An 11,551-nucleotide genomic window follows, 5' to 3' on the forward strand; every position below is an offset into this window, starting at 1 on the left:
GGCCTCCCAAAGTGCTGGGATTACAGGTGTGAGCCACCGCGCCCGGCCTCAACTTTTTTTTTTTAGAGTCTTGCTCCTGTCACCCAGACTGGAATGCAGTTGCATGATCATAGATCACTACACACTCAAAACTCCTGGGCTCAAGTGATCCTTCCGCCTAAGCCTCCCAAGTAGCTAGGACTAGAGTTATATGTCACCACATGTGGCTTGTTTATTAACTTCTTGAGTGATCCGTGTGATTTTAATTGGAAAAGTTCCCTTTGCTTTCTATTCTAAACTTCAGCGCAGTACACCGATGATGTTTAAACAGCTGCTAGTTTCCACTCTAGAGGAGTCTACTTTTCAAGGATGAGCAGGAGAGTGCCAGTAAATAGGGCTGAGGCAGGGTTCCTGGAGCAAGGTGTGAGCCTCAGCTTATTCTTATGAGATGTGTCAGGTGAATCACAGGGCTGTCATGGAACTCGTTGCTCACCTATGCTCCTGAGAGTTTAGAAGATGTCCTCCATATCGTTAGTTACAGGACCTATCTGTATATAATTACTTCCTGGTTTTGACTTAGATGACCCAAATGACCAAAATCTTCTGTCATGATCAGGCTTTCTTCCAGTGTTTCAGTCAGTTTTGCTGACAGGCGATATTTAGATAAGCCTTTTAAAAACAGTCATCTTACCTAACTTTTAAGCTCTGTGCTACCTGAATATACATCTAGCCCACCATCCCTTGTATTAGTTTACTACTGGGCAAATATTCACAAAAGAATAAAAAACAGTTCTATATTCTACTATTGAAAACCATACTTGAAGCTAACCCCATATCCTTGATTGTCCATTCCCCTGTCCTGATGGATCTCTTTCCTATCTTCCCTTATTTACCAGAAAAACCCCCTAGAGTAATGGTTTTCAACTGTAGGTAATTTTGCCACCAGAAGCCATTTGGCAATGTCTGGAGACATTTTTGGTTGCCACAACTTGGAGGATGCTACGGGAATCTACTAGGCAGAGACCAGGGATGCTGCTAAACATCCTTCAATACACAGGGCAGTCCCACACAAAAATGATCCTTCTCAAAATGTCAACAGTGCTGCTGTTGAGAAATTTCACTCTAGATTATGGGGGATGTTAATATCATGGGGATCACAATAAGGACATCTCTTGTTTACACTTATCAAATTTAATTTTATTGACATTAAAATAATAAACCTGGCATTCATAAGTAGGTAGAGGACAACACATGCTCTTAACAGAAATGATAAAGAAGCACCAACTTCATGCTAGCCACTCTGTTGGGTCCTTTATGTGTATCTTCATTTCATCCTTACAATTCTATGAAAGAAGTATTGCTCTTTCCCCTGTTTTACAGGATGGTAACTGCAGTTCATAGGTGAACAAATGTGCTTAAGGCCACATGAATACAAAGGAGTAGAGCCAGGATTTGGATCTAGTATGACTACAAAGTCCACGTTCTTTCCACTATAGCTTCAGAACGATCTTTTCCGATTCAGAAGGAGAGCACAGAAATAAAATTCTCAAAAGTTTCAATCTGATCTTCGATGACTTTTCTAGTTTTCTTTCAATTAATTCACTTGACCAGAAATTCCTGTTCCACAGCTAGTCAGGCAGAGCAGCCCATCCCCTGACTCATTTCCACAGTTTGCAGCCTGCTGTCTCCAGTTTGCCTCTCAAGCACAGTCCTCCCATGCATGGGAAAGCTGTGGTGCACTGGACACAACACATTGTTCTTGTGGTTTGCGGCCAAACTCCCTCACTGAGCCTCCTTTTTAACTGTTTCCTGGCTCGTTTGTGAATGACTTTGTGGCCTTTTTCCCCAGAAAATATCAAAGACTATCATTTTGACATTCCCTGGTGAAGGCAGTGGCCTTTTTTCAATTTTCTCACTTATCTAATATTGTTGGGATAATGTTCAGCCAAGCCTACCCACCCCATTTCAGAATATCTGCTTAGCTAGGTCTAAATATGTATATAAAACTTCTGAGTCACTTTAATACTGTACCATAAGGATGTGTACTCTTTTACACTATTATAAATATTTCTTCTGGTTTTCTCAGTATGAGTAGCCAGGGCTAATACTTCGGGGAGATCTTTCTCTTCTCCTTAAACTAAAATCATGATTCTTGGGCTGTGGGGCCTTGAAGATGATGAAATGAAGTTCATTAAATTATCTAACTGTGACCTCCTAAGAACAAAAGATTGACTACTTGGCAAAACAATTTAATTGAAATCCTCATCCACATCTCAAAATAAATTTCACTAAGCGTGATGTAAAGAAATAAAACATTCTTTTTTTTTTTTTTTGAGATGGACTTTCATTCTTCTTGCCCAGGCTGGAGTGCAATGGCATAATCTTGGCTCACTGAAACCTCTGTCTCCTGGGCTCAAGTGATTCTCTTGTCTTAGTCTCCCTAGTAGCTGGATTATAGGCAGATGCCATGATGCCCAGCTAATTTTTGTATTTTTAGTAGAGACAGGGTTTCACCATGTTGGTCAAGGCTGGTTTCAAACTCCTGACCTCAGGCGATCCACCTGCCGAGACCCCCCAAAGTGCTGGGATTATAGGCATGAGCCACCACACTTGGCCAACATTCTTAAAACTAGATGAAAATATGGTTGAGTATTCATTTTATCTCTAGATGAAGAAAGACTTTTATGTACAAAAGCAATGAAAATATTCTCAAAGGAATAGAGCAATAAGTTGAAGAACCAAAGCATAGTAGACCTTTCTTTATCAAAAATTAGAAATAAAACTAGAAGTCAGCCATGGAGGTAGAGATTGAAAGGGGGAAGGGGAGGTGTCTGGGCCTAGGATGCTGATAGTGCTGTGTTTGTTGATCTGGGTTTGATCACATGATAGCTATACTTCTCACTGAACAGTACACTTATTTTATATTCATCCATACCTATATAGTCAATAAAAAGTCAAAGGCAAACAGGTAAAAATATATTTCATGGGTATCACAGATAAATGTAAAATAATAATGAAACTTCAATAATAAAAAAATTGACCATGGAAAACAAATGACTAATAAACACAAAAACAGTTTAAAGTGTAATTATTTTTAAAAATAAAAGCAATGCATGCATACGATTAAAAACTCAACAATGCAGAATAACAGAAGGAAAATTAAGTTTACCTCATTCTTCCTTGACTCAGTTTTGCTCTTCTGGAAGAAATCACTGTGAACAGGTTCTTCTTCATTCTTCCAGAAAACTTCTATGTATATTAATAATGGAATTATACTATGGTAATGTTCATATTATTATCCTTCCTGAAAATGTCTATGCATACACATATATATTTAAACCAAATGAAATCATACTGTACTGCATATTCAATTACTTTTCTTTAGCTGAACAATGTCTTCTGAAGGTTGTTGCTTATTAGCACATGAAATTCTACCTCAATTTTTTTTATGGCTTCAGATTATTCCAGTGTATCATGGTCTAGTTAACTATTTCTCTATTAATGCACATTTAGGCTGGTTTTTGTTTTTATTTGCAATATAAGCAATATAAGCAATGTTGCAATTAAAATTTCTACATTTGTCTTTGGATATTCATTTTAAAAATTGTCAGAAAAATTCTTAGAAATGGAATTCCTGAGTCAAAGGGAGTTATATGTATATACACACACACACCTTTTGCATTTTGCAAAATATTTTTCAAATTGCTTTCCATTACAATTATTTGTCAATTAAAAAAATTTAAAAAGACAGGAAAAAATTGTTTTCTAAGGGGTTTGCTCCAAAATTTTGTTCTGCAAAAGTGTTGTCTTCCCATACCTTTCCAAATATTAGGTATCTGCAATTTTATTATTTATTTACATATTTTTATTTTTTAGAGATGAGGATCTCACTCTGTCACCCAGGCTAGAGTGCAGGCTAAATTTTTTTTAAAAAATTTTTTGTAGAGACATGGTTTTGCTATATTGATCAAGCTGATCTGAAACTCCAGGCCAGAGGCAATTCTTCTGACTTAGTCTTCTGAGTTGCTGGGATTATGGGCATGAGCCACTGTGCCTGGCTTAATTTTATCAATCTTTGACAGTCTAATAGGTTAAACATGGCTTTTTATTTTAATTTGCATTTTGTAATTATATGCAAAGTTGAGCATTTATGAAGGAATATTTAACCTCAGAACTTGAGCAGAGGGAGGAGGTTGTCCATGATGGAGTAGGGTGGGGAGAGAAGAGGGAGCAGCATTGAATGGAGCCCAACTGGGTACATCACTGACATACGGGAAGTATTTAAAGCCACAGTGGATGAGAGGACCATGGTGAGAGAAGAAGAGAGAAAAGGCTGAGGATGGAATCTGCCTTTGGTTTTAACCTGACCACAGCTTCTCTAAAACCAAGATATCCATTTCTTTCTTATCCTCACTAAGACCTCCCAACTCACCTAATTTTCTGACAAATGACCTGCCAATAATGTTTGGGGCTATTTCATAGGTGATGGCGGTCAGTTTATAGGTTTGACCTTTGCTTTAGGAGCAAGGAATTGCTAACATTCTCCTTTCAGGTCCCTAGTGGTTTTGATTCCATTTGATTTCTGGCTCAACAGCTACGGCCTTGTAGAGAGGCCCTCACCTCTCCCCTCATACTTATCTGCATCCCTTTGAATTTTCCCAGCCTCTCGGAGCAGCTCTGTGGCTGAGAAACAAAGCTGGTGGATATTCTCACCAGTTCCACAGCCTGTTGCCAGAGGACTGCTCTAATTTGGTATCTGGCTCCAGCTCACCGTCCTCTGACCTGCTTGGATTCAGCTGGGACTCTGATTTCCTTGGTTCTACATAGGCTATTGCTACCACTCTGGCTCTGAGTGGAGCTTCCTCAATCTGCCTCTCACCCTCCTACTGCTGCCGAAGGAGATATTTCTGAAAATGTGCTGCAGATGTGAATATTTTCTGCAAGTGCCTGTGGCTGACCCAGGCTACTGACGCAGTCGGCCTGCTCAGTACTGCTTCTCTGGAACAAACCCTTGACCCCTCTTCCTTTCTCTCAACTTGGACATTCAGCCCTTTCTATCCCACTTTATCCTGAAGCTCTGCTTGGCTGGCTTAGCTGTTAAATTTTTTTTTTTTTAATTCCATAGCTTTAACTCTTCTAAGAATTCTGCCATTGTCTCTTTTGATAATTAAGTCCTCTCCACCAATGCAGTCCCCTAGGAAGGGAGGGGTTCAGGAAAGAGGAGAAGAAAACAGAAGAAAATCAACACGAATTAAGCAAAGATTCTGTGCCAAGCACCAAAGCTAAGGTGCTTCACACGTTATCTCTTTAATCTCAAAACTTTGAGAATGGGTCATTGTTAGCTCACTTTTCAAACAGGAAAATGAAAGATTTGAAAGGTAAAATTATTGGACTCTAATCATTCAATAGAAAGAATTGAAACTCAGCTAATATAAATGTACAGGCTGTTCTATATTTAGTGTGTGAGGAAGCTTCATTTTCCTTAAGTTGGACGATATATTTCTATTATGGCAGACCAAAACCCCGGTGGATGCTTTGGTTTTGTTTGTTTTTGCTTCTGTAACCCTGTCAGATTATAAAAGTGCTTGGATTTTGTGAAGTCCCTTAAAACATTTTTATATGAGTGGAATCATCCTGAGAGTACTGTTTTTCAGCATTAACCTATTGCATTAGTTGCCGGCTAACGCCATAGGTGTTCTTCCACATGGGCATTTGCATAGCGGCCTGTATCCACTCTGTACTTGCTGCATTTGGACTTTACATTTATCTGCATCACAACCATTTTATTAGCTTATGCTCTGAAAATTTATTGTCTTTGGGACTTTTTTTCTTAAAAAATTTCAAAGGTTTTAAAATGGCAATATAATTTGCTAAGCAAATTTAACATTTTAGTGTAGTTTCATTTTGGATAGGCTCTAATTATGGATGAGATTAAGCATCTTTTGACTATTATGTAAAAGCCGTTTGTAGGTCCCTCTTGTGAAAGATACTCATTTTCTTTGTTCATTTTTCTAGTGGATCATTGGTCTATTCTTACTGATTCACAGAAATTCTCCATGTATATATTGAGGAAATTAGCACTTGTGATAAGTGTAGTAAATATTTCTCCCAGCTTGTTGTTTGTGTGTTGAACTTTATATTTTAGGATACACAGAACTTTCCGTTTTTATGTTGTCCAATTTATCACTGTTTTGAGAGTTTTATAACAAACTTAAAAAGCATTTTCTCTACTTAAAACTGTAAGGAGATCTTTTCATGTTTTCCTCTAGTATTTTTACACATTTCTTTTAAAACTATCATCATTTTGTCATGATTTTGTGATAGGCTCTTAATGAATCTCCCTGCCTACAATTTCAGGGGCCCTTGAATCCATCTTTCCCCTAGTGGCCACCATGATCTTTAAAATGCAAGTTGGATCCTGTTACTTTTCTGTTCAGAATAGTTCATGGTTTTCATTACCCACAGATTAAGACCAGTTCCTTAACATGGTGCACCCAATAATATGTTTGTTATTGTTTCTCCTCTGTTCTCTCTTACTTTGATGACTATTCACAAAATGCTCCTTTTGTCTGGAAGCTTCAGCTATATGCCATCACAAGTTCCATCTTCTTGGAAAACCCTTGTAAATCCACCACTGTTAGGCTTAGCCATCGTCTCCTTGATGAAGCCTATCCCTGACCTCTGCCCAAGGTCTTTCCTTTTCTGAGCTCCAGAACTCTGTATGTACTTCTATTGTATGTTCCTCATGTGGTGGCGTTGGCTGGTTTACTTTTCTCTCTATCATCAAGGCAGGGCTGTGTTTTATTAATATTTGCACTCCCAGGGCATGCACAGATTGTGGAACATAGCAACAACTCAACGGTGGTTTGCTGGAATGAATGAGGTTCCCTGGTTTGTTTCAGTATTATTCAGAGTAGAATTAGGAAACACTTACATCAGAATAAACTAGGGTACTTATTTTGAAAAATGGAAATTATTGGACCCACCCTAGATATACCACATCAGACTCTCTAGGGAATGAAGCTCAGGAATCCTCATTTTTTTTTTACTAAACTCCACACATGATTTTTATACATACTGAAGTTTGAAAGCTACTGTTACTGCTTATGCCTACAAAGGGCTTTTAAACATGACACCTTAGAATGGAGGACCATTTGGAGAGAAGTACTAGGTATTAAGGTACAAGGGAAGTGAAATAAATTTATGGTATGTCCATAAAATGGAATATTACGCATGTGTTAGAATCTATAAGCTAGATATATTTTCTCTTATGAACGTTCTCCAAGAGCTGCTGTTAATTGACACACACACAAAAAAAGAAGGAAAAAACAGGACCATATGCTTATACGTATGCTCAGAAAACCTTCTGGAAGATTACATAGAGAACTGTTAAAAATGCTTATCCCTGGGGAGTGAGATCGGGGTGGCTGGAAAATTGTAAGCTTGTGTTGTTATCTGTGCTATTGTATACTGTTTAAACTTTTTCATGTACCTACTTCACTTTTATTTTATTTATTTATTTATTTTTTGGATAGGGAGTCTCGCACTGTCACCCAGGCTGGAGTGCAGTAGCACGATCTCAGCTCACTGCAAGCTCTGCCTCCCGGGTTCATGCCATTCTCCTTCCTCAGTCTCCCAAGTAGCTGGGACACAGGCCCGCCACCAAGCCTGGCTAATTTTTTTTTTGTATTTTTCGTAGAGATGGGGTTTCACCATGTTAGCCAGGATAGTCTCGACCTCCTGACCTCGTGATCCACCTGCCTCAGCCTCCCAAAGTGCTGGGATTACAGGCGTGAGCCACCACGGCCGGCCTTCACTTTTATATTATTTAAACTTAAAGTCTTTCTTGTTGTATCACATATTAAAGCAATGAAGTAAAAAAGTAATAAGGTAATAAGTTGCTTTTCTATATCTAATTTTACAATGTAAGAGAAGATAATAAAATTTTTATGTATCTTCAAAGTTGGCAAACAAGTAATTCAGTGAAGGAAGTTCAGGCTGTGGAAATCCAAATACCTAGGTTTTTTAAAAAAAAGATTGACATGAAATTCACAAGATGTAAGTGTAACCATTTTATTTTATTTTATTTTTTTAGAGATGGGCGTCTTGCTATGTTGCCTAGTCTGTAGTATAGTGGTTATTTACAGGCACAGTCATAGCCTCAGCCTTCCAAGTAGCTGGTACTACAGGTGCGGCCACCATGCCTCACTAAGCTGAACCATTTTAAAGTAAGCAATTCAGTTCATGTTATGCAACCAACACCTTTATCTAGTTCCAAAATATTTTCATCACCAGTTTCATTATCAGCAATTTTATGGGCAGCTAACAATCTGTGTTCTGTCTCTATGGATTTACCTATCCTGAGTATTCATGTGCATGGAATAATTTAATGTGACCCTTGTGTCTGGCGTCTTTCACTTAGCATAATGTTTTCGAGGTTCATCCACATTATAGCATGTCCCAGCACTTTATTCCTTTTTTGATGAGTTATATTCTATTGTCCAAGACTATTGTATAAGACTTGGTTTTGAGACCAGACTCCACTTAGTTCTTGCCTTGAGGTGGACAAGACACTAACCTTTCTGAACATCAATTTCCTGAACTCTAAAATGGGGATGGGAATAAGAATTTGGTTATCTGTGTCACAAAATCGTGTGTACATGAAATGGGGGACTGAACATGAAAGTGCCTGCTACATGATCAGGCCAAACAGAATGTGCTGGACCCAGATCCAGACCCAGACCCAGACCCAGACCCACCCCCAGACCCACACCCAGACCCAACCACCGGAGTGGAGCTGGAGGGAAGAGCTGCAGGCAGCAGCCCTGGCTGCAGGCTACAGAAAGAACTCTAGCCAGAAGGGAGCGAAGCACTGAGCGTGGTCATCTATGCAAATTGTCAGCAAGAGAGAAGCTTGTCAAGAGAGAAAGTCAGTGTCTCCTTGATGGCTGTAACTCAGCCTCATGGCATCTAGGGATCTCCAAAATCTGAGATTTCTGTGAGAAAACAGTTCCCTTTGGGGGTTAGGGACCGGTTTGTTATCTCAGTGAGGACAGGCAAGAGTGGTCATCCAAGTCGGAATTCTGACTCTAGGGAAGCCGACTAGCAATAGGTATCCAGACTTGAGGGAATGAAGTGGACCTCAGCAATTAGAATAGGGGTCCCAAGTCAGTCTGGCCCTAAGACAGACTTATGCTGCATTGTTGAACGAGGGTTTACTTTCCATCCAGGGGCAAGATTGATCCCAAAGACTCCCACCTTAGGAGGGAAAGGGGAGCCATGGGTGGTGAGGCAAGGAAATACATAAGTGACATTTTGCAGATATTCAAGTGATATGTGGTCATGGCTTTATTTCTCTTCCTCATAATTCCATATGTTATAGAATTGATTCATATAACAACCTATATATTGTAAGTTGGTACAAAAGTAATTGTGGTTTTGCATTGTTGAAATTTGCCATTTGATACTGAAATACATTCTTAAGTAAATGTGGCTATGTTATACATCATTCTAATGCATATTTCTCATTTTTTTTGCTAATGACTTATTACTTGCTGTTTATTTTATATTTATTTTAGACTATGGAAATAATGTTAGACAAAAAACAAATTCAAATGATTTTCTTATTCAAATTTAAAATGAGTCATAAAGCAACAGAAACAACTCACAACATCAACAATGCATTTGGCCCAGGAACTGCTAATGAACAAATGTACAGTGCAGTGGTGGTTCAAGAAGTTTTGCAAAGCAGAAGAGAGCCTTGAAGATGAGGAGCATAGTGACCAGCCATTGGAAATTGACAATGACCAACTGAGAGCACTCATGGAAGCTGATTCTCTTACAACCACATGAGAAGTTGCCCAAGAACTCAACGTCAACCATTCTATGCTTGTTCATCACTGAAGCAAATGGAAAGGCAAAGAAGCTCGATAAATGGGTGCCTCATGAGCTGAGCAAACAAAACAAAATCATCATTTTGAAGTGTCATGTTCTCTTAGTCTACACAACAACAACGAACCATTTCTCCATTGGATTGTGCAATGAAAAGTTAATTTTATATGACAGCCAGCGATGACCAGCTCAGTGGTTGGACCAAGAAAGTAAGTCCAAAGTCCCAAAGCCAAACTTGTACCAAAAAAAGGTCATGGTCACTGTCTGGTGATCTGCTGCCAATTATGATCCACTACAGCTTTCTGAATCCCAGTGAAACCACTACATCTGAGAAGCATGCTCAGCAAATCGATGAGATGCACCAAAAACTGCAATGCTCGCAGCCAGCATTGGTCAACAGAAAGGACCCAATTCACCACGACAATGTTTGATGGCACATCTCACAACCAATGCTTCAAAAGTTGAATGAATTGGGCTACCAAGTTTTGCCTCATCCACCAAATTCACTTGACCTCTCGCCAACCAACTACCACTTCTTCAAGCATCTCAACAACTTTTTGCAGGGAAAATGCTTCCACAACCAGCAGGATGCAAAAAATGCTTTCCAAGAGTTTGTCGAATCCCAAAGTTCAAATTTTTATACTACAGTAATAAACAAACTTATTTCTTGTTGGCAAAAATGTGTTGATTTTAATGGTTCCTATTTTGAGTAATAAAGATGCGTTTGAGCCTAGTTATAACAATTTAAAATTCACGATCCAAAACTGCAGTTACTTTTGCAGCAACCTTAGATAGTGACTCCATAACATAACAATAGGCAGTTCAGTCATCAAGAGTAGGTTAAACTGGTTATTCAAAAAAACAAATTTAAGTATTTTTCCATTTTTCAGCTAGCACTTTTATAAGTACAATCATATAATAATATTAATTATTTTATTTTAATAAAATAATAATTACAAAATTATAATTATATTATTTATATAATATTTATATATCATATAAAATTATAATTTAATAATAAAAGCCTGTAATTCTTTTAGATCATCTAACAGCTTATGTGATTTGAGAATAGCAATGATTTGCACTGATTCCCCAAAATTCACAAACTCATCATCAGAAGGGGGAGAAGTTGGATGAAAAGGAGGTACTGACTTGTTTGAGAATCATGTGATGAATAGCTCCTATGCTTCCAGGATTACTCTTCTGTCACTGGATGATATGTCTGCAATGGAATTTGCTGACAAAGGACAACTTTGCTTTTATGTGCCTTTGCTTATGGGATGGTTAATAATCTCCTGTGCCTGCCTCCTCATTCAGCTGTTATAAGACTGCTCAGGGGACTCTGAAACAGAAGGCCTCTGTGCTCCCCTCTATTTAATTATACTCTATACTCCCAGAGAAATGAAGTGAGCCTTCTGACTTAGAACAACTTTGTGACCACAGCCTTGACCCTTGGTCCTGTGTGGTGCCACTTCTCCTTTAATCATATTGTGCTTACTCAGCTGTCTAGAGTACAGGTGTTCTTAGCTTAGCTGCATACATATAGTAGAACTAGAGATGGTCAGCTTAGTTATAGACTCCCCTGCAGTTCACAAGCTTACTTTTTCAGTTTTAATGTCCAAGATAACAGCATCCTCCACCAATTAAACCTGCTCATTCTCTGACGTCCCCAACCTCTTGA

The sequence above is a fragment of the Mandrillus leucophaeus genome, unplaced genomic scaffold, assembly GCF_000951045.1.
Source record: "Mandrillus leucophaeus isolate KB7577 unplaced genomic scaffold, Mleu.le_1.0 Scaffold956, whole genome shotgun sequence".
Lineage (NCBI taxonomy): Eukaryota > Metazoa > Chordata > Mammalia > Primates > Cercopithecidae > Mandrillus > Mandrillus leucophaeus.